Consider the following 23,030-nt stretch of genomic DNA (forward strand, 5'->3'; position numbering starts at 1 on the left):
TGTTATGGCTGACTGCTGGCTCCTCTTGCTGGTGAAAGATGCTGAGGCAGGCAGCCAGCCAGCTGCTCTCCCCAGGAGGGAGTTAGTCCCTGGATCTCAGTTTGGGAATGGCTGTCTTAAATAATTTTGTTCAAATATAGTGCCTTTTATGTTCTTTCCAATTCTCTGTCCCTCTCACAATTGCCATTTCACATGGGAAGCATGTACCCTTTCTTCTTGTTCCTCTCCTTTTATTGAGATGGGCTGTCAGTGTTTTACTTCCAGTGTATTACATATTGTAACACATAGAAGTACGTGTGTATCCTAAGGCAGAGTGAGGTAACAAGAACTGAATTTGATCCTAAGCTTCTAGGGTTTGCACAGCAAATATGAAACAAGACCGTGATGCAAATCTGCAGACTCAAGCTACGCTTATTTATAGTGTTTGAATCAAGTTTTGGCAATTAAAATGTGTTTTACATGTTTGGGGTTTTTTTATAAGCATACTGCATGAGATATTGTGTGGTGATCAGTACGTTATATTAGCTGATGGGCAAAAGCATTTTTGACATGGTGGTAATTATCTCTTTCCTAAGTAATTTATTAGCTGGCTGATGAAGGATTTTGATATTCTGTTTATCACAGTTTAAGGGCTGATTTGAAAATCACAGCACGGCACTACAGACACTGTACTCCAGGAAACAGATGGTAGAGAGCCATCAGCTGTAATCTGTGAGTAAACTAAGACAAGTGAAGTTTGGCATAGAGTTTTGAAAATGAGATGTAATTGTGTTATGGAAGTGTAACAATGCTGTGAAATAATCTTACCTTGCCTGAAAAGGTCTATTTAATCTGGAATCATAATGCTCTTTTTTTTTTTAATTTTTAATTTTTTTTTTATTACTGAAACTTCCAGCTTTGGTGCAGTAGGAAAATCGTAATATCTGATCAACAGGGAAATGGGTTTCATGTGTGTGTTTTTTCCTTTGTGAAATACATAGGGCCACTGAATGACAAACAGACTCCATGAAGTTGTTTACCAAGGAGAAGAAACAAACAAAGCCCAGAGCCACCAGGCTCTTCACAGAGCAGGGAGAATGCTACTGCTGTTTTGGAAAGCACGGGAGAGAACTTGCTTCTGAAATAGAAAGGATTATGTTGTCTTTCCCAAACATAGACAAAAGGTGAAGAGATCACACAATATTTGTTTTTCCATTGGATGGTTTATTTGAATGTGTTTAGGGTGGCTGGGGGGGCGAGGGGAGGATTCTCCTCCACTGGCAACACACAGCATGAGAAGAAATTGCAGAGGAGTGCTCAACACTTAGAGGTCAGGAAGGTGAAAGCATGCCAAAAGCTTTGCTAGGAGGCTCAAACATTTCTGTGGTTTCAAGTGTTTACCTTAGCAATGATAGAAGATTTAGACAATTACCCAGCAGTCTCAACAGTGTCTTGCCGGGCAACACTACATCTCCTCTCCAGTAATGTCACTGGGAGCCTGATATTTTGAGCATTTTCATTCAAGTGTTGGTATAATCAGGTCTAATATAATTAGGAGTTAAAGAATGGTGGCTGAACTGATCCAGTTAAAAGAGATTAACTGGAGCTTGTGGGAAGAAGAGAGAAATTGTGATGCCTTCATTCGAGTCCAGGTCTGCGTATTTTCTGTTGCTGCTGATTTATCATAGCTAAGAAGGGCATTCATTTTTGAAGGTTTGCTGTATGTTTTCAAGAAAATTGGTAAAATCTTTCCCCTTTTTGGAGTGCTATAGCACAAATCCTTGATTCTCACATGCTCAATAAAGAGTTAATTATTTTGGTGCTTCAATGGAAACAACACTTTTCAGTTTCTCAGTCTGTCAGTGTGAAGCAAAGGTCTCCATAAGGCCTCTATCTCACTGCCAACTGTTTCGCTTTATGGTGCTTTTTATTCAGTTACACCTTCCTTTTGTTCCTTCCTATTTGTTTTTATGTCTTCTTTTCCTTTTCATCCTTCTCTTTATTACTTCCTGAGGGTGTGTTTTTCTTTTCTCTTTGAGTTCTCTGTTTTCTAGGTTTTCCTTGTTGGTGCAGCAGCAGTAGATATTCAGTTGTTTTCTAGGAGAGCCAGTACTTCTGTTTGCCTTGGTCCTCTCTTTTTATGTCTGTAGGAGATAAATAGAAGAGGGAAAACAGTTGAGAAGTGAAGTATCTCTGCTGAGAGGGAAACCTTGGGTTCACAATTGACAATATACCTGTGTTGTAGTGAGCTGTGGCTAGGATATAGGCCAAAAAAAAGCATGGAGCATGAAGTGCACAAGGACAATTTGAATGCACTGATTTCACAAAATAGCAGTACAGAAATCTTGCTGGAATGAGCTTTCTGCTAGCTTTTCAGCATTTCCAAATTTGCCTTGGCTAGTAATAAGTCTTCCACCATGTCAGTCTCTACAATTAACTGAGGTTGTTGTGAAATGGAAAAAAGGCCCCATGCCTACAGGAGCAGGGAGAGGATAGGTTTGGGCCTAAGAACAGGGAGACATGCCGTTGGAGTTAGCTTGCCCTCTCTCTGTGTCTCTGGCCCAAAATTTGAGCAATATTCTGCAAATTCAACATTCTGAGTTATAGGGGGATAGATTAGCTCCTGTGTATGTGAACGAGCATTAATGCACCAATCCACTTGAGCAGTGAGGGAGGATGTCCCCTTGAGTGTGAGAAACTGAAATTATGAATGAGGTTAGCTGGTGTCTGCATGCCTAGCGAGTGTGGCTCAGTAGATTTGCCATGTGAAACCTCTGGTGCTCAGGCCAGGGTGTTTGCACTGCCTGCGACCTCACCTGTGCATGGGATGCCTGCTGGCCCCACAGTGCATCAGGTGCACTCCCAGGGTGCATTTTTTGGCTTACTGCTTGCAGTCTGTGCGCTGAGGTTGCTCCACCTCTGTTTTAAAGTGCACTCCTGATGAACACTAAATTGCTGATGTAGTTATCCCTTGAACATTCCCATTTTAAATTTCCATTTTCCCCTTCATAAAGTGTTATAATAGACTAAATTGTGGTCTTAAACTTCTGATATGATAACTTAAACTGCTGATCTGTTATTTCCTTTCATCAAGCACAGAAAAGAGGGAAGCAGTAATAAGATAATACAGAAGTTAGAAAGCCTGGGCTATAAGGTAGCATGGGATGGCTCTCCCTGCCTGTGGGATGTAGTACAACTTGCAGCAGGAGTACCCACACCGGGGCTGTGGTGGTGCCTACACTTAGTGACAAATTATTGCTGACACTCTAAACGCCACGTAATGTATCGGCGATTCATCTTTCAATCGCCTCTTCCCACGCTGTCCGCTTTATCTCGATTGCTAATCTAATCCTGGCAGTAAATTGCTTCACTTCTCTTAAATCTCCCCGTCCCGCCAGCCAACCGCGGGGCCCTTGGGGCGGGTGTGTGTGGGGGGGACCTTGGGGCGGTGGGTACCGGGCTGGTGATGGATGGACAGGGCAACCTGCCCGTGCAGCCCCGGCTCCGGGGAGTCACCGGGGCAGCGGCGGCCGCGGGGGGGCGGGAGGAGGAGGAGGAGGCGGCGGCGAATCCTGGTCCGGCTGGCCGGGTGTGCGAGCACTAGTGGGAGCTGGAGAGGGCGAGAGGAGGGGAGAAAGCCCCAAGCCACCCCGACCCGAGCAGAGCGGCTGCGAGCCGGGCGGGAAGGGGGTGTGCGCGGGAGGCAGGCGTGGGTGAGCGCGGCGGCAGCCCGGGCAGAGGAGGCGGCAGCCCGGGCAGAGGAGGCGGCAGCCCGGGCAGAGCAGTCCCGCGGAGCCTTCGCAGGCGGTGAGGAGCTGTAGCCGGGCGGGGAGCGGGCGCGGAGATGCTGCAGCGGGGCGGGTGGGCACCTGCGCGGCCGGGGCGGCCCGGGGTGCAGGGGGGTCCCGGGGGTCCCGAGTGCTGCGAGCGCAGCGCCCCGAACGCGCCCGCAGCCTTCCAGCCGCGCCGGGCGCTCGGGAAGCCGCGGCCGCCCGGTCCCCGTCCCGTCCCGTGCTGGGCTCGGAGCGCTCGCCTCGGGCTGCCCGAGCTTGCCCCGGGGCCAGCAGCTGCGGTGCAGCGTGTGAGTGGCCGCAGCCGGCTGGGAGCGGGCTGCCGGACCTGCTCTCGGGGCACACGCTGCGCCTGGCCCGATACCCTCTCGTTACGAGCGCACGTCACAGGCTGGCGGTCTGCAGCGCTCCCGAAATGAACTTTTAAATCAAAAGGCCAGTTTGTTAAGGTACATCTTGCTTGGTAACTGGGGACGATGGAGATGGTTTGTCCTCTCTCTGTGAATCTCTGGGAAGCGGGAATCTCTCGCGCAGCAGTACGGTATTGTTAACTCACACACTTTGTGGCTTGTGGTGGACTGACGTGAACTCTGATTTACCGGCCGGATTTTAGCGGTGATGTCTTCGGTGGTGCTCAGAAACACAGCATTAAACCACTCGATTTAAGGACCTGCTGAATGTAAATGACAGAAAGCGTCACTGTTTAGGAGTCTCTTGTCGATAAAACCAGAGGTCTGTCGAAGCGTCCTGGGTCTGACGGTGCAAAAAGCAGCGCCTGAGGGAGTGTAAAAATAAAATAGGCACATAAGGATAATTTGCCAAAGGCTCTCTCAGCATGCAATGATTTGCAGCTTGGATGCTATCTAAGGCAGAGCTGGTGTCTTTATGGCACTCACTCAGTTTTCCTTTCCATGAACTGCTCTGAGTGCCCCTTGACGCTGAGTAAACTTTTAACAATGTGCTGTGAGAAGGAAGTTCATAGCTTTAACTTTACTCTGTGTCAAACCCCATAGCATTTTATTTTGAGCCTTTGATAGTTCCTATGTCTTGATATAGAGTTGGTGCAGAACTGGAGTCTGCTCCTCTCTGCCCCATTCACACTCTTATATACTTCCAGTGTGTTCTCTGTTGTCTCCTTTTCAGGTCAAAATGCTTTTTTCTACATTGCTTAAAGTGTAGCTGAAGAGGAGGGAAATGAGCAGAGACACAGTTTTTTTCTGAGAAGGGACCATTTTGAATGTCAGGCATGTTAAAGTTAGGATGTTAAAAGCTACAGTCTCTGTGAGTAACTCATGGAAGCAGTGTGCCTTAGTGTGACAGAATGGCTACCGTGTGATTGCCTACAGGGGACAAAATCTCCTCTGTCTGATGACCAGCATGGCTTCACAGCACGAGGTATTCCTCCCCTCTTTTACTGGCAGAGGCTGCATGTGCAGTGGGTTTCTTTTGAAAGCAAGCAAAAACCCAACCAGCATTTTATTATTAGAGTGATAGGATGGATTCATAATGTGTTTGCAAGAAGATTCTCTGGTTTTCGTGTTGAAATTTGGCATTGTTAGGAAACAGTTTTGCAGTTATTTCAAAATAAGAAATCCATCACAGTAAATACAACCTAAGGACCTTGACTCTCTTCCCACAACCTACTGCCCTGCTTGGCTTCAGCTGAGCTGCCCTTGACTGAGACTTGTGTGATCAGGGAAAAAAAGCCCCTCAGGCCTTTGGGATAGCTGTATCTGTACTTATCTGTGTGTGTAATCCTGACTTATAGCAGTCCTTCCTGTGGGGCAGTATGCTGAACACTCTGTCTGCAAGCTGGCTCTTAAATACATGCTTCATTTTAAGGACATGAGGGGGGTCCATTTTAATTGGTGCACTTGTGTAATTAAAGTGATGCATGTGCTGGGGCCTTTGCTGCAGCAAGACTGGAGCATTCATCTCTTGACAGAATCGAGTCCTCGAGTTTTGAAACTCCCTTTGAAAGGGCTTTGATTGGTGATGATGTAAACTGACAGATTCACAAAGGCTGTTCCCAGCGTCTAGTCTTTCTTGCCTGTTTCTGTCATTCTTCCCTCTGCATTGTTTCCTACAAAACAAGACCTTCCATAAGTAAGACACAATATCTGTTGCCAGGTGTAAGGAAACAATGAGAGGAAGTCTGATGCTCAGGTGGGAAATGATGTGTTACTACTCCCAAGAAATAAGATGAACTTTTTTTTTTTTTTAAGAAGAAGTTTTATGAGCTGCTCTGTGTCTTAACAGCTGATTGCTTGATGCTGACTACAAAGCACTTGTCCAGACTGTAAATCCTGTGGGGAAGGGGCTGCTTTGCTTTGTCTTACAAATGTGATACTTGATGCAGTGTGCTGGGGAGAGTGGAGGGCTGCCTCTGGGTCCAGCCTGTGCTGCTGCTAACAACTGCCTTTCTGAGTTTACAGCCTTCAAACTGAATATGGGCCAAGCCAGAACAGTCTCCAAAAACTTCTAATAGGTATTTTCTACCAGTCTTAGGGTAATTGCAAGGGTAGGATAGTATATAAACCAGCATGGTTTTCTTGCATGTCATTACTCTAACTTAAGAAGTTGGTGAGGATTTAGAGATATATTAGAATGTGACTCATAAGTGCCAAAATGTACTGTAAATATGGCAAATATAGAACAGAAACAAATTAATAAGACGTATTCATGCTAACACATAAAGCAAACTATAAAATATATCTCAGCCTTATTACCATTTAGATTTTTGTTCCTTTTCAGAAGATATGAGCTATTTTTAAATTGTCTCAAACAAACAGAAGCTTGCTGCTGATAGGCAAAATTTGGAGGAAACTGATTTGAAAACACTGCAGCTTAGTCTAAGGTTCACATGTGTCAAGTTTTTTTTTTCCTTGAGCATGTTTCAGATTGGGCTTGATTCTGGTGAGCTCTTTCCCCTTGCTGTTTTGTATTTGGTTGAGGTAGCAAAAATGTAATGAGGGTTAATAAGTTTTGAAAAAGTCGTGAAATTGTAACATTCTGATGGTATCTATGAGTTGCATTGTGCTATATATCAACAACCTTGTTCTTTTGAGTGCCTTAAATGAGAAAATATTTATCTGTGACAGCATCTGAAAGTGTGGACTCTTTTGTAATAAGGAAATGATTTTGAGGTAACTAAAATACCTTATAATGTAGTGTTTGATTACATTATACCAGTTTTTTCATGCGTCACATTACCGAGCTTACTTTTCTCTGCTTAAAAGGTCAACACCTCATCAAGCTGTAAAAAAAAAAAAAAAAAAAAAAAAAAAAAAATTCCTATGTGATCAATTATTCTTTATGATCAGCCCATGCCCGAGTGTGCATGCAGACCCGGGTGGGAGTGCCTACATAGAGTGCACGGAGAGGAGCATGGCTCTGTCCCTGGTAACACAGGCAGTACGTTCTAACTGCTGTCATGCACAACAGACTGTGTTGCAGGATTGTGATAAGCAGCCAAACCCAAAGGAACCTCTTCCCTTTGGCATTGTGTCTCAAGGCTGGGCTGCCCATTCTGTCACTGCTCTGGCCTTTCTCTCTCAGGATCACTCACAGGGGCTGTACGCTCAGCCCAGCTGCCTGCTTTGCTGCTGCTTGTCACAGTGAACATCCTCCAAGCCTATGTCAGATTTGGTTATAATTGGCCAATAGACTCAAAAGTTAATGGAGAGGGTCTGGCAGGCGTGTTTATCCACAGATAAGCAAGTCTAAACACTGCCTTGGGAACGTAGGCTGAGGGAGTTATTTTCTGTTGGAGTCGGGATGCAAAGCAAGTCCTCCTCTGGTGGTCCAATGGCCAGCAGGGAGGGCATTTGCATGGAAACCACGGTCACAGTTCCGAGCCCGTTATAGAATGGGTATTTTGGAGTCATCTGTGGCAGCTTGCAGGACTGCAGATACAGGTCCACAGAGTTTGCAAACTCTCGATGTAATGAAGAGATGGGAGCAGCAATGTGAGCATGGGGAGAGCACCAGGGAGCGTAGGTTCACCCTTCACATGTTCCAGAAAGCTTTTCCAATAGTGAATGAGTTTTAGTATGCAGGGACATGACTGACACAGGTCTCAGGAGGTTCCTTCCCCTGAAACCGACTGTGTTACACATTAATTTTAATTCAGTGGTGAAGTCAAAATGCATTGCTACAAACCCTTACTCTGTGATGCCATTAAGCAAAAGATTGCAGTTTTGCAGACTGGGATGAATAAAGGCATGTAATTAAAAGTGTTCATTCTTTAAAGCTACCACTTATTTCCTTAACACAAAAACAACTGTTGCTGTTTTGCTGACACAAAAAGAAATATTCTTTGGTGCTCAGAAAAATGTCACATCTAAAGCCTTAAACACAAAATAGATTGCATATAAGACATATTTGCAAAGTAGCCACTTAAAAGTTTTTAAAAGGTTAAGTTATTCAAGACCTATTCCCTGAAGCTACAAACGTATTTGTTCATGCATAACTTCACTAAGGAATACTTATGTGAATAAAATTACGTACTTACAGGTTTGTAAAATGAAGACTGTAATTAGCTCTAGGTTAATTCCCCTGCTTCCTAATTAAAAACACACAGGTCAATTAAGGATCAAAGGAGATGTTACCTTTGTGATTATCTTCCTTGGCAGAAGTAGCTGTTCTGATAAATATTTCAATTTCACTATAATCTGACCTTTTGTCCAATTTGTTTTCCCTTATCCTTGCTGATTTCATCCAAGGAAAAAGTGTTGTATTTAAAACAGACCACGAAAGGGAATGCTGAATCTCATAGTTTGGACACATATGTCCTTTAGGGGAAAAAACTGATGGGTGAAAGAGTATATTTATTTGCCTTGGATTAATAAGGTGTACATGAGCTGGATCTGGCTACTTTATTTGTCTCTGCTAAGTACACAAATATAGCTTTATTTGTAACTAGATAGGTAAATGCAGTTTCCTTCATGTGTGTGACAATTTGTCTCTTCCCCAATAAAGAGACTGTGGACTGGCATGCAGAGGTGTGCACCTAGAGTATGGGTCAGAGGGTGTACCTGTACCTATGTGCTCAATCTTTGCTGCTCAGATTTGCTCCAGAGCCCATTGGGTGTAGGCTCTGTAAGTATGTGAGAAGATTTGGACAAGGCAAAAAAATACTTGCTTCTGTGCCAGATGTATTGCAAAATCAGGACAGTGTAATGGAGATAAGGTTAATTAGCTATTGGCATTTGCTACTGAAGTTGGATGAGTAGGGTTCTTTCCCCTAACAGGGAATTTCTCTTCAGGCATAACTATCTGGTAGTTTGTTAAAATGAGTAGAGTGAGACTTTTATAGCCTGCAGAAATACAATTAAGTGTGTGCAGGCATCATAGACTTCTTTTATCCATAGGCAAGTCTTGTAGGGTCTTGTCCTATCAGAAAATCGAAGTGGAGGAACCCTTCAAGCTGAGGAGGGCTGTGCTGCTTCAAGGACATGCCACAGGATGGGTCCTTGTCATCTCCGTGTCTCTGCTTCTGTCCAATGGGCTGCAGTCACAGGTACCTGTTTTAAAGTGCTTTGAGACCCTAGATCAAGAATGAGGTCACGTCCAAGCTGCTGCTGTTGGTGGACAGGATGAAACTAAAGTTACTCAGGAGATTGTTTCACCTTTCATCACTTAAAATATCAATGCAAATTGTCTTTTTCCTTTATTCACAAGCATTCCTGGGTAGGCATTCAGGGCTACTGCATTCACTGCCTTGCAACTGTTATGAAGTTGAAACTTCGAATCTGCGTTGTGCTTAGGATTTCAAATACTGCTACGATTTCTGTCTGAATGATGGTAAAAAGGGCTTTGTCTTAGGATTGCCTCTGTGATTTCTGTATGCAGACTACAGTCTGTCAAGCTTGATGGTTTTCACAGGACACACATCACTCTCACATGGAGTGAACATCTAAGGGTAGGAAACATTCATCGCATCATAGAACCCTGGTCATCACTAGTCACTGGCCTCCAGATGGATTAAACTGCCTTCACCACCATTTCACAGTGCTCTCCTGGAGACAGCTCATGGTGTGGATGTGTGCATTCCTCTGTGGATAGAAAACTGGTTGGACAACTGAGCCTCTTCCCTTATCCCAACAGAGTCACTTAGTCTTTCTTTCCACAGGTATTGATCTTCTTTTTTGAGTTTGTCTTGCTGCAGACATAATTGCTTTATTAGAGTGAAAAGCAGCGCCAGCATTTTCCTCCAGATTTGTGGTATTAATTGGTAAATCTTGTGGGTCTCTATTGAGGTTAAATATTCTTGTAGGGCATTGAGGTTAAATATTCTTGTAGGTACAATATTCTTGTAGGGTAAATATTCTTGTGAGCAGCAATGGCATCAGAGATATACATCTGTATTTTATGGAAGGGACAGGTTTGAGCTTCTCCTGACAGCCATCACAGCAGCAGGTAGGTTCACATTTGTGCCTGTGAAGAGGAGGAGGAGAACATTTTGATCCTGCAGCTAATTAACTTTTCTCTGATAACCATGTATGACAACTGTTTAGGCTTGTCTATATTCCTTGTCTTCCACAACTACGTCAGAGCCATGGAGAATACACCCCAGAATAATTGTTTACAATGGCAATTATGCAGTATTGTTGGGCTGTTCATTGTAGTAGGGGTGCTGCTCGTTGAGGACATGCAGAAATCAGTAATTTGCTCCAATTAAAAATGAAAAATATGAAGATAACCTTTATAACTTTTAAACTCAGAAATTCATTGCCAGGGAGTAATCAAACTTCTCTATAACTGACTTATGGAATTTCTTAAGACTGCTTCATTTTGAAAAAAAATTTTCTCTCCTGACAAGAACCAACGTGATCTCAATGTTACACATGCCTGTGTTTTGAATGTGTGGAATTTTGTTATGACTTGATGTTTTTAAGGTTTTGCAGAAAAATCTTTAATTGAAAATTAGTTTAATTGAAGACTAACACAATCCCAAAACTAAAGAAACACAAAGAATAGTTTTTAATCCTCTGGATTGTAAACTTTATTTGTATTTTTTTCATGCTTGAATCATGAGCTGTTAGATTTTGTGTGTACAAAATGCCATTGTTTTTACTGAACTTGGTGCCTAATTTGTGCATAAATGTTTCTCTAGCTTTCTGCAAAAAAGTAGATTTCTGCACAGTTTGTGTAGCTACACAGAGTTTGTGGTAACTGGGGTGGGGCTGTGGCCAGCCTCATCCCCAATGGGCACAGCTGTGAGCAGCAGGTGAACAGCACTGACAGCAATGAGCCATGGAGTGCCCAGGGGCACTGACCCAGCACCAAAGGGAACAGAGGGCAGTGCATGGATGTGAGGGCTATAAAAGGCTGGGCTGAAGGACAAGAGGGACAGATGCTTGCAGCCTTCTAAAATGACATGGTGTTACACTGTATGGGCAGATGCTTGCAGCCTTCTGATGAGGTGTGGTGTTATTTTGCATGGACTGAAGCTTTCTGAAGTTGCCTGGTGCTACTCTGTGTGTTGTGGCCATCTCAACTGTGACATGTGCTGTGACAAGTTTGTGCATAACTCAATTTTTCTGGTTCACCTTACCAGTTCAGACAATGTGACTTGGAATGGTGTGAACAAATGAGAGCCTGCCAAAAGGGTTTGATCTATTTTACACTGTCCTCCTGCTCTCAAATGCTGCATGCATATTTGAAATTATTAATCACAATGTAAGTTCTTTCCTTAGCAGCTTTTAAGCTGTTTAGATGAACCATTCTTGGCATTTCTTCTCTCTCACTGCAAATTTCATAAAAACTAAAATGCTGTGACTCTACTCATGTAGATGGATATATTCTCTCATTGATGCTAAATCCTTTTAGAAGTTGGTGGGGGCTTTGCAAGCAGGCAGAAGTTGTCTTAGATGTATTTAAATGCCTTTTGAAATGTTTGATTGGCATTTTTTTATTCATACTTCAATGCTGGACTTGGCTTGAGGTGAAAAGTAAACTCTAAGTACTTGGATGGACCAAAAGTAGTACTGTGAAGTATAAACTAATGACATGAAAGCTGAGCTAAGCTTTTAGAAGTGTTTTGCCATAAAATTAAGGATCTAAATGGGCAGTTGCTTTGGGAATGGATGGAGCATTTGAGAAACTTCTGTGCCTAGCTCCTCTTTTTATTCTTCTTGCTGAAAGATAGGGTCCTCAGCACTCTAAGCAGGTGGGAATGTGCCTGCTCTGCATCAGTGCAAAGGCACCTGCCTTGTTTTGTCTCTTGCTCCAGCTGTGAGGTGACATAACCTCACTCCCTGTCCTCAAGCAACGTGAGGTAATCCTCTGGTGAAGTGTGGCTTAGCCTAGCTGGCTGGCACAGCAATTTTTGTGTGTGCGTATGTGTGTGTGCAACTAATAGCCTAAGAAGTACTTTTTAAAAAAAGAAATAAATTGAGAATAGCACAAGGCATTACCTGGGAGGTAGAAGAGAGAAGATCCAAACACAGCCATACCAGGAGAGCTCCTGCAGAGGTTACCTCAGTAGGCTGATAACAGTGGTACAACGTGTAGAGCACAACAGGTGATGTGTTACTGGTGCTGCGTGCTGAGATCCCCAGTGCACTGCACACGTGTAAACTTCAGAAAGTCCTTAATGTTGTCTGCAGGTATAGCCAAAGGTGAGTGCTGTCAGTGTAACCCTGGGGAGAAAAAGCCCAGAAAAGGTCAGGACTCTTCCTGCTTCTGCTTCTCACATTGGCCAAGGACAGAAGGGACAGGCTGCTTCAGGCTGCAGCTGTCTGTATGCTCTACTAATGATTAGAGATGATGGTGAACACTGGAAATGATTATAATAAAATCCTTGAAGGATGTGCACAGCAATTCCTGCGTTCATTCCTGAAGACATCAACTCTGGTGTTGATTTTTTGCTTTCTGACAGAAGTCGATCCAGTTACCTGTTCTCTGTAGGTGTAAGAATGGACTAAGCTGTGGCTTTTCTTTTTGTACGGACTGGAAATTATCACAGAGGAGTTGCCAGCAACTTCAGACTACATCTTAAATGGCATGCAGTCTGTAAGCTGTGTCATCAGATAAGGAGAGGTGGTAGGGAATGAATAATAAATACGTGTCAGGAGTGGAGAAAGATTTTGCACAGAACAACTTTTTCTGAATCTCATCATCCTTTCCGTATTTTCCCTAAGGTGCCTAAGGTGAAGCATCAGTCCAATACAGTAATTTCTTTGTGATGTTTCTTTAGTAAAACTCTTAGAGAAAATACGATTTCAAGTCATATTTTAAAAAAATATTTGCGTAGCTAGTTTGAATATTTTACTGTGATTTGTTGCATTTATGCTCCAAGAGAGAAATTATACTACTCAAATTGAAAGAAATAATAAAAAACCAAATGTCTTGCAAAATACATTTTAAAGTTACTCCATTTAAGTATGAGACATTCTGGTTAAAGGTGTTGCAATGATAACTCACTAATTGACTAGTAAGAAGTAAAATAAATGGGCTGCCTATTTAATGAGTGAAATAATTAATTGATGGAAGCTGTTACACTATTTCTGTAACAAATGGAAATGTTATTTCCATTTCAGTGACTTTATCTCCCCTTCTTCCTGTGCCATTTCAGTTATCTTCCAGCTGCTAACCTCTTCTGTATGTGTCCCCAGTTCCTTCTCTCTTGATGACATTCCTTCCTGAACAAAAGCAGTCAGTTTCTGTGCTTGTTGTCAAATAAGCCAGTCTCAAACTTTTCAACTGCACTCATTCTTTAGAAGATACTCCTTTGTGTACTTTGAAGACTTTTGTTGAGTATTAGCTTAGCAGTACTCATGGCACTTAATGATAATAATTTCCCATCTGATGATAAATGCCTGTTTATAGCAACTCTTTTCCAAATCCATTAATCAAGAAAGGTTATCAACAAAGTGAAAAATGTAACTTTGATTTTTGCTTGAATGTACCATATACAAAGAATACAGTCCTGTTCACCAGTGAATGCACGTCAGATATGCTTTAGAGTGCATAAAAATACTAGGAGTGTACATCAAACAATAGAATATTCTTCTTCTAAACAGTCTTGCTGAAATTTTCTTGCACACTCTTGTTTTTGCAGTGCTGTGGCTTGCCTCCTTCTGTCCTTCCTGGTCCTGACAGAATTTGGTTATCATTGTGGGGAATGCTTCTTGATTCCTGCTAATGGGGCTAGTTCAAAACCAGTCCTTGGCCAGGAGAAGTTAGCTGGAATCTATTTTCTGTCTTTTAGCATGGTAGAACTCACAATGGTGCCCATTGTTTGAGGCCAAAAATTTGATGCGTAAAAATAAATAAATATGTAAATATGTTCTGCCTCTTTCTGAGGACTGTAGAGAAGCTTCATTTTGTTGCAGCAGTCTTCTGGGAGTTAGAAATGGAGATAATCCCCTGTGGCACAGATAACAGTCACGTGGGCTTTATCTCAGTCATTTCCCTTTTCTCATCAAGATTTTGAGGCAGCTGCACATCCTTTGGATCTGCTTTGGAAAGCAGTGCTTGGGCTGGACCCCCAGTTGCACCTCTGAACGCTTTTTAATGAGTTTTTCCAATCTGATGCAGATTCTGTGACTGCTGCATGTTGCTGATCAGCTGGCATTTGCAAAGCCTGTGAACTGCACCCATGCAGACTTTGTTCGTTCTTCGAGCCATAACATTTCTTAAGTAGTGCTACCATAGTAGATATAAACCATTCTGGAGGTGGTTTCCATGGGTGTTCTTCTCTGCCCCATCTTTAAAGCTGCATTTTTGTTTTTTGTTTTCTTAGAGGTCCATCTGATGCTAGAATTGTCCAGGAAACAGGGCCTCACAATGATGAGAATACAAATCACGTTGAGCTCTTTGCTTTGAGAGTTTCTCAAATTCCTGTCTGTCTTGAGTATTGTGATTTTATTTTTTTTTCTCCAAGCCCTTACTTTTACTTCATTTCTTCCTCTTAAAGAATTTAAAATTTCTTTTAAACATCTGGTCATTACATTTTCTTGAGGAAGGTTTGCTCTCAAAATAGCATTTCTTGAAACCATTGTGTACTTTCTGTAGGTGGTCGTCAACATATGCTGGGGCCAGCTCACTGACTAACAAAATTAATGTGTTTATTATTTATTGAATGTACAATATGTTCTTTTCACTCAGATTTTCTTTTCAAATGAAGCTTGGTATTGCTTGGTCTTTGTGCAGCCTGGGTAATTTCAGACCATACTTTTTACCTTACTTACCAGATGTGTGGTTCAATGTGGGAATGTCTCATCAGAAATTGATTTTTAATTTGGGAGTTCTGGCACAAAACCTTTGGGGTGCTGTCTCTTTACCATCCCTTAGAGAAGGTGGAGCTGGAGGGGACAGACACTGGGAGAAACAATGAGGCTTTTCACAATGAGTATTTAACAGAACTCCCTGTTTGATTGATCTTCAGCCAAACTTGTTTATTCAGATTTAAGATCTAGCCCTTGAATCTGACCCTGCAGTAAGCAGAAAGCTGCCCTTGTGCTCAGGAGCAGGCAGGAGGGGTACTTGATGGGATGGAGCTGCAGACATCAGGCTCATGAGTTATAAGGAAGGAATTGCAATAGATGATAGGAAAGGTCTGAAAAGAAAGCAACAGCTGATTTAGTTCAGCTCAAAATGACCCTGCCAAAAGAGGCAAATGATATCACAAGCTGGAAGGTCATTGTTTCTTTATAGACTTTAAAAATATGTTTTTATCCAAAAAATACACCAGGAAACTTGAATGATGATGAATAAACCACTTTAAACTCATGGGAAGCAAGCATCCTTAGCTATTCAGAAATCTTCAAAACTGCTGACAGGAAGGAGATCTGGCTTTATCTGCATGGATATGATCAAATACCCCAGTGCTACAGTCAGGTATGTGCAATGGTGCATTTTGCAGTGTCCTATTCTGCTTGACCAAAAAGTCTGGAAATACAGAAATTACAAAAGCTGACTTGGTTATTTTACTGATTTTGAAAGTGTGCAGTGTCATTTGCCTTGTTATTTTTTGTTAATCAGCTTTTCCCAGCTATAGTTCTTACATCATCAGCTATGGAGATGAATTGTAACAGAATCAACAGTGAAAGAATTTTTTTTTTTTTTTTTTTTTTAGGATATGCATAATATTGTAACTGTGGCTAGTTTCCCATTTTAAAACAAAACCAAATTTAAAGTCTGAATAATTCTAGTCACCCTTCCTGTTTATAGCCCAGAAATTCTTGGAGTGCATCCTCTTGCCTTCTAACACTTTCCCACAGGTGGATAGGAAATTTTGGATAAAAAACTTTCTGAATAAAAAAGTTACTATTTTATTATTCCACAGATGCACAATTTTGTTCTCAGAAAATTAGCTCCATCTTCTGCTTTTTCCTCTTATGTCCTGGGATATATGAAGCTCCATCTTTTTCTGCCCTTATTGAGGATATGAGGAGAAAATGTGGGGAACAAGCTTTTGTTTTTAAAGAACATCCTCTAACATCAGACTCTTTTTCTGCTTCTTGTAGCAATTACTCGTTTTTCAGGCACAAATTATTTTTATGAGGTGTTTTGATTACTTCAGGACATTGTTTTGAAACATTAATGTCATCTTTTATTTAATCTGGTGTGTAGTCAACTGTTGATCTCCCATTATGGATCTAGTTCTTCAGCCCCTAAGATTCTTTTTGTTACTCTCCAAATTCTCCAATTTTTTGTGTTTCTGTAGTGTCAAGTGTTAGGTTGGTGCTGCTCAGTGATTGTCAGACTTCTGACTGTGTTCCAGTATTTAACAGTGTAGCCTGTGTACAGGTACAGCACACACAGGAAGATGTTTTTGTCCTCTCCACAGAATTCAGCTTGGTGGTATTGAAGTCTACTGATTTTAGCTGCAAAACCCAGCAGTTTGTGGTTTACAGTTAGTTAAGTACAATTTCCAGTTATAAAATAATTTTCATTTTCACTGGTTATGCTGTGGTTCTGAAATTTAGCTGTAAAAATAACATTTACTTTAGATCATAATGCTATTAGGTTTTGTGAGTGATTTTAAGTACAATATTGACAGATTTCCTTTCTTGCCTTCTCTATGAGATGGTTCAAGATGAGCATTTTAATACAGTCTGAAAGCAAGGAAATTAGTTGGCTATGTAAACCTGAGAAATTCCATTAGCAATTCTTACTTCATTTTGATAATCTGCTTTTGCATTGCCCTCACCAATCACTTACCTGGAATCCATCTAGTATTAGTTACTGGAATCTGAGAACAAAACTGTGCATCTGTGGAATAATAAAATAGTAACTTTTTTATCCAAAAAGGTTTTTTATCCTAAATCTCCTATCCACTTGTGGGAAAGTGTTAGAAGGCAAGAGGATGCACTCCAAGAATTTCTGGGTCATAAACAGAAAGGGTGACTAGAAGAGTAACCTATTTGAGTATTTTTTGTTTGTTTGTTTTGTTGTAGTGAGTTACATACCACTCCCTCTGTATTTCCATGCTGCAGTTGTGACTGGTCACTTTCAGTTAATGTCACCACATGCAGGCAAGGGCTCATCTGCTGCCTCACCTCTCAGCCATTTTTCCATGGGCAAGGTGTTTTTGCAAGGAGCAGTGTCAGGTGGTTCCTTGGTGTGAGTGTAGTTTAACTCCTGCTAAATACAGCAAGTTCAACACAGATGGCACAGTTTTACTCCATTTCATAGAAGAGAAGTTGCATTTAATTTAGCTGTATCCATGCCACTGGTGGTTTCTGGAATGTGAGAAGTGTTTTGGCCACTTCCCGTGGCTCAGGGTGGGCACAGACAGGGATGCTGGCTCAGCCTGGCATGAGTGCCCAGGCTGCCCGTGGGTACCGGCCGAGCCAGCAGCGCTCCTCGTGCACTTTGGAATTCCCTGGGAGCGCCTGCAGCAGGAGACAAAGGATACAAGCTTTACTTACAGCTGTAAGGCAGGAGGAGCCCATGCAGGCAAAGCAGTTTTGAGGCTGTGTGATGTCAGACGTGCTGCCTTGCAGAGTTACTTTCTACTCAATAACACCCTTTTTGTGCAGTTCTCTTGCCTCCTAGATTCCAGCCCTTCTAAAAAAGATGGTTCCTCTAGTGGACTGGCTTTTGCAAGAGGGTTATTGTGGATGTGGAAGTGTATCTCAGACAGCTTGAGCAGAGTCAGAGCTAATTTTATTCAAACGCTGGCTTTGTTCCCATGCAGTGGACTCCAGCTGTTCCAGTGGATGCTGTTTTTTATCATTGTGCTGGACTACAGAGCATTAGTGTTGAGACTACAGATGCTTTTATCTTGTATAAGTTTTCAAAGACTTTCCCTGCTGGCAGTTTACATTGCTCAACTTATTCTCTTTTATGCTTTCTCTATGTAATATACATGGCAGCCACTAGCTAGACAATCATATGTAGCAGCTGGTTACACTCTGTATTTCTTTCAAGATCTTATGCAAAACTTCAAAGTTTACATCAACTTACAGGAAAAATAACGCCTGAGTATCAAAGGGAGAAATGAGCAGAGTACTCCATAAATGTTGGTGCTGGTCTGAGTGCTTCCATGTTTCTTTGAACACAGCTCACTTATTTCTTTAGAACATGCCCTGATATTTACATTACCTTTCTTTAATTTTACTATTTTTCAGAGTTCATTTATGAACTGCCTTTCATCTACTGAAGGAAACTAAGATGTTTTTATGATGTCATTGAGTTTTCATTAGTCAAACTTGCTTGTTTTTTAATAGGATCATAATTTCATTTGGCAAGCCAAAACTTTATCTTACCACCCCTTTACCTTTCCCTCTGTTTGCAATGCCCAGGAAAATCTTTGTCTGAACATTATGTTTCGAAGCAAAACAAGAAACCCATAGACAAAATAATTCAAGTCCCACTTGCAAGCTTGGTGGGAATGGCTGGGCAGCGTGTGTGTAATGTTCCTGGGGAGTCCTTGGCTCACTCAGCATTGCAAGCCCCCCACACGACCAGAGCAGCCAGGTGAAAGCAGCCACAGGCTCAGCATTATGGATGAGTCACAGCTCCACTCCTGGGTGGTTTGAGAACACTGGTGAAGAATATTTGGCTAAAATAAAAATGACATCTTCTGGTTTAAGGGCTACAGAGGAGAGCAACTTTGGAAATAATTACAGTGATTTACGAGCTATTAGTTAATGTGTTCACCCATGAATTTGGGAATTAGCACTCCTCTGAAGTCTAAAGAAATTAAGTGAGTTGTAATTCACTTGAAGACAGGTTACTAAGTATAAGAGTTTAGCTAGGAGCTAAGACTCTCACACCTTAACTGCCAGTGAAGTCTTTTTTTATTATCTTTCTTAGTAGGGTTTTAATAGCCCATTCTGACAGGGAATACTGTCTGGGTCCATCCACTTGATTTTCTTCTTTCTGTGTCATGCACTGGGTATGAACAGTTAACTTTAATTCTCTAGCTCTTCTCCCTTGTCAGTGCTGGGCAATGGACCCATCTGAAGACAGTTCTGTTTGTTCTGTCCTAAGATTAAGGGTTATAGGTGACCATGCTCAAGCTGCCTGAGATCCACTTTCACATCCACAATAACCCTATCCTAAGATTAAGGTGTTTTAAGACAGAGCAACAAATACTTTGAACCCCTTTTTTGGGAGGGGGGGGGTGAGTATCAAAATAATGCCAGGGCTTGTAGATGAACATATATAGGAGATAAATTACACCTTTTTAAAAGGGAAATACTTATTTCCATTTAAAGACTGCCACTTCTCTTTACTTTGTTGTTGTTATTATTATGGAATGGTTTGAGATGCACAGATAAAAATATGCCTTTTTTAACATTTATGGAACCCAGCATCAAAATAAAATCTTATTGAGATTAATTTCCTCTTCTTCCTACATAGAAGCTGACTGCTCCAGCAGAAGCTACCTAGGGGAGGGAGCTCTCTGTGCTCTGGGCTGCTCTCCGAGCCTCTCCTGGCAGCAGATCAATGAGACTTCCTGAGACACTTTCCAGTTCTCTGTCTTTTCATCTCTTATACAATTCCTTATGTAAAGGTTGCAAGTTTCTTCTTCTGAAGGCTGAATGCCTGCTTTCTCTTTCCCCTGTATGGAGGGTGTTTCCTAATGGTTTTTGTGGAGTTGTGAGGACATTGGTTTTCAATTCCGACCTGGACGTCATCACGACTGCTTCATACACGGGGCTTGAGGCTGCCCTTAGCAGATATGCTGCTTTTTCTTCTATGCTATTTGTGCCTTCCTACCTCTACTCTGGCATGCTGGTAGAAAACAATAAAATGCTCTTTTAGGCTTTCTTTGCTGAGGTATGTTAGCCAGGGCAGGCAAGGCCAGTGTCTTTCCTTCCTGGAAGATGTAGCTGCAGCAAGGCACTAAGCGGGGAGATTTGTAATGCCACTGAGTTGTGGGCAAACCCCAGCTGGCAACTCAGCCTCACACAGCCACTCCTCACCAGAGTGGGAGAAACTGGAAGGGTGAAAGTGAGAAAACACGGGTTGAGGTAAGGGCAGTTTACCACATAAAGGAAAAGCTGCACTGCCTAGCAAGGAATTTGTGCATGTCCTGTGGGTTGTTCTGTCATTCAGGGCTTTATCAGGTATGACAGGAAGAACAAACGGCATCACTCCAAACATCCCCTTTTTCTTTTTCTTTCCACACCTTTTACTGCTGACTATGATATGGTATGGTATGGTATGGTATGGTATGGTATGGTATGGTATGGTATGGTATGGTATGGTATGGTATGGTATGGTATGGAATATCCCTTGGGTCCATTGGGGTCAACTATCCCAGCTCTGTCCCTTCCCTGCCTTTTCTGTAGCACCATCGTGCTCCCTGGCAGGGCAGTGTGAGGAGCAGAAAAGGCCTTGACAGCAGTAACCTCTGCTCAGCAATAGTGAAATCTTCTCTCATCAACACTATTTTCACCACAAATGCAACTCTCACAGCATGAGGAACTACGAAGTCTGTCACAGCCAGTGAGTGTTTTCTCATGAGTAGGGTAGAAATATGAATTGGGCAGGTGGGGGGCTACTGTAGATAAGAGCAAGGACTTGCAAAATGTAAATGTGATCTATTTTTCAAAGGCTGGTGTCCTCAGTACAGAGCCAAATCAGATTATTTCTGGTGTGATGTGCTTTCTCTTTTGCCTTTTCCCCCCCAGCAAGGTTAATTGCTCTGTCTGTTTGTGTGTCCACATTATTGAAATTCCAGTGTTAGCAGTACAGGACTGCTGTTACGTGGTCCCCTGACCATTGGGGCTGGAGTGACGTTTTATAGTGCCAGCTTTCCCCCCCTGTTCAGTCAGTATTCTCCTCTAATTATAATCAGGAGCAGCTTTCTTGAGATAAGGGGGCTCCTATGCTCAATGCTACTGAGGACAAATAAATGGTGCAACCTCTAAATACTTTAAAGGATTCTTCCTGTTAATTTGTTTTCAAGTTGCTTGCATCTAGACAATCCATTTGTCCCAGGAGTTTCAGAATTCTGGACACCAGACTTGTCACACCATGCATTTGCTTCCCCTCACAAACCTCAGCTCCAGGGTCCAGGTTGCAAACTTTTGAGCATCTCTAAACAGGCTGTAGGTAAAAGATAGCCTAACTGCAATGGAAATGCATCATCTTGTGGTATCAAATAGTATTTCATAGAACCACACAAGGGGTCAGGCTGGAAGGCACCACAGTGGGTTTTATGGTCAGGGAGGATCATCCTAGAGCACATGGCACAGGATTGCATCCAGATGGTTCTTGATATCTCCAGTGAGGGAAACTCTAAAACCTTGCTGGGCAATCTGCTCCAGTGCTTTGTCACTGATGTTTGAAAACTTCAAATCCTTCTTGGTGCTCCTACCAAAAGAACCACTTTTAACATGTCATGGACTACTGAGATGACATTGAATATTTTGGGCAAGATGGTGGTGGGGGAGGATTCTTTCCATGTTTAGCTTTGCCAATCCTGTATTGCTGGAGCAGAGGAGATGGCCAGGTAGGTTTATTCCACTTGGAAAGTAAATGGGGGAGAGGCACAGGCAGAGAGCCAGGCATGGGTTGGTGAAGAAAGATTAATGGGAATAGTATTGTGGGGTTTGTAGTAGTGTGGTACTCTCAACTCATAATTCTGGTGTTGTGCACATTTAGTTATGAAGACTGAGATGCCTCCCACAGAGAAGTGGTGAGTGGAAAGGACTTCAGTGGGAAGTTGAGAGGTTGTTTTTCTTTTCCAAAAATTTAGGGTTTTTTTTTTTTTTTCAACCTCCTATGGCCTTACTTTGCTTTTTCACCATCATTCTTTATTCACTTCTAGTACGTAATTTTGAAGAATAAATAATAAGATTCTGGTGAAGCATCTTCCATCATATTTTCCTGTAGTGAAGTGTAGCAGAAATTATCCTGTAGCAAAGTAAAAGCTGAAATGAATGGCAGTAACTGTGTCTGAGCCCAGCCTTGATCCACCATACCTGCTGTTACCCGAGTGAATGCATTATTCATCATTTACATGACTCTTTCCTGAAGGCAATATACTTGAAAGCAATGTGTGTAATATAATGTGTCATTATTCCAGAGCTCTGAAAATGTCCTTTTATAATTCTCCTTAGCAGTACCGTTTATGTGATGTGGAAACTATTTTCTGACACGTGTGCCTAAGCAGTGAGCTCTTTGTTAGATCCAATTAGAATTTCTCCCTTGATAGAGTGTGAGGCTCTAAACCAGTGTTATGCTTGGCTATGGACAAAATTAATCCAGTCAGCTGGGACTCCCTGCATCAACCTTCTGCGATCTCATGGCATGGAAGCACTGATATGTGCTTTTCACATTCAGCAAATCCAAGATTCAGTGCAAGAGGCAACAGCCACACCACTTTTCTGGCACAGCAAACGGCGTGTCAGCACTTTTAAAAATTATTACATGAATATGAGCTACTGTACAATAACACTTTCCCCCACAGAGTGGTGGAACTCCTCCCCCACTGGTGAAGAGGGTTTCTCATTTATCTTTTCTTAATTTTTTTTTTTTTGTGAGTGTGATGGACATGCTATGGATGCTTTGCTGTGAAGATAAATAAAGAGCATTTAAGAAAACCTGATCGGTTTTGTGATTCTTCTGAATTATAAATTGTGGAAAAAGGCCCAAACTCTAAACATTTTGTGGATTGGGTATTACTTTCCTTGTTTTAGCAAGTGTTTGGTTTACCTAAAAGCTACAAAGGATTGTTTAAGAAACTTAGCTTTAGGTTGTGTGTTAAGCACATCAATTTCAGATGGAATAAAGTACTTTTAAGTGTCACAGATTGTTTTTTCCCCATGTAGTTCCTATACTAAAATC

At 42.1% G+C, this 23,030-nt stretch overlaps 1 protein-coding gene across 1 annotated transcript in view; it reads left to right on the forward strand.

Moving 5' to 3' along the window:
* Nucleotides 1-3,613: 3,613 nt before the first annotated feature.
* BMPR1B (bone morphogenetic protein receptor type 1B) overlaps nucleotides 3,614-23,030 on the forward strand; it is a 233,252-nt gene continuing 213,835 nt past the window's right edge. Inside the window, exon 1 of the mRNA XM_059844140.1 lies at nucleotides 3,614-3,786. The gene's annotated coding sequence lies outside the window, so the exon portion shown is untranslated. The remainder of the gene's footprint in view (nucleotides 3,787-23,030) is intronic.

This window comes from Haemorhous mexicanus, chromosome 4, assembly GCF_027477595.1.
Source record: "Haemorhous mexicanus isolate bHaeMex1 chromosome 4, bHaeMex1.pri, whole genome shotgun sequence".
Taxonomy (NCBI): Eukaryota; Metazoa; Chordata; class Aves; order Passeriformes; family Fringillidae; genus Haemorhous; species Haemorhous mexicanus.